The sequence below is a fragment of the Trachymyrmex cornetzi genome, unplaced genomic scaffold, assembly GCF_001594075.2.
Source record: "Trachymyrmex cornetzi isolate Tcor2-1 unplaced genomic scaffold, Tcor1.1 scaffold255, whole genome shotgun sequence".
NCBI lineage: Eukaryota > Metazoa > Arthropoda > Insecta > Hymenoptera > Formicidae > Trachymyrmex > Trachymyrmex cornetzi.
Genome location: NW_017297220.1, coordinates 301,218 through 302,415, shown reverse-complemented (window position 1 = coordinate 302,415; position 1,198 = coordinate 301,218).

Genomic DNA, 1,198 nt, shown 5'->3' with positions numbered 1-1,198 from the left:
CGGATCCATTGTGCACTGATCAATACTGATGAAGAAGTATAAACACATGATAAACACGGAATGAAACACAATTCAACACCACTCGCGTATTATTGCGTGTTACGTTGTCGCCGCAGTTTAATTACAAATGATAACGTATACTAGGGATGTGCGATCTCGATCCGATCTTTTAACAGATCGATCTTTTTGCAAAAAAGATCGATCTTTTAATCGATTCGCCAGTATCCTATTTTAAGATAGATGGATTCATTTAATAAGAGATCGATCGTTCTTCGAAACGTAGGGGCGGATTCGGAAATTCAAGATATATTTTGATATCATTTCATTCCTGTTACTCATTGAATGTTGGACAAGGATAAAACAATATCTGGATACACTCAGGTGATGTTTCTTAATGCCGTTGGCAACCCTGCCGACTGCCTACACTGCCTACATTTACACGTTACCAGTTAACATTAGGGCCTCTTTCACCAACTCCGATTAACTTAATCGGTCGATTAGTCCATCGAAATTGATCAATCTCATTTGTCATTTTGTTTGACGATAGATGCGATTGGGCAATTCCACCCTTAGGCCCGTTTCTACCACTTTTGCCTTAATCTCCAGTTTAGCCAAATTTTCGTTAAAACTAAACCTAGATTTGACGTTGATTGGTTTCTACCAACGTTACAATGCAAACGTTTAGCTAAACTTATAACCTATGTGTCATAACTTAAAGAAATTATTAATCTCATTCGTTGATTGGTCCAATATTGGTTCTAACAGTATTGTACGGCAACATGCAGCATCGTGTTATGTGAATACTCGTGTAAGGAACATAACGTTACAAATTAAATTAAAAATGAACGTAGAAGACGTAATAAGTAATAAACAATGTAAACGTGCTGCGAATTTTCGGAGGCCGAGAAAATTATTTTAATAGATTTAGTAATTCATCATTATAAAGATGTAATATAGAAAATAAAAGATATGATAACCTGTAAAGAGAAGGATAAATATTGGAAAATAATAGAATAAAAGTTTAATAGTATGTCTTCTACTGAATTTTGAAATTCATCAATCGCTCCATAGGAGATACTGCTTTATTTCTTAAAAAAGAATTATTTGTATTAATTTTAAATTTTAAATTTATATTTGTAATTGTAAATATTCGTAAAATAATTTCAGAAAAAAATTTATTTATAAATTTTTATTTATT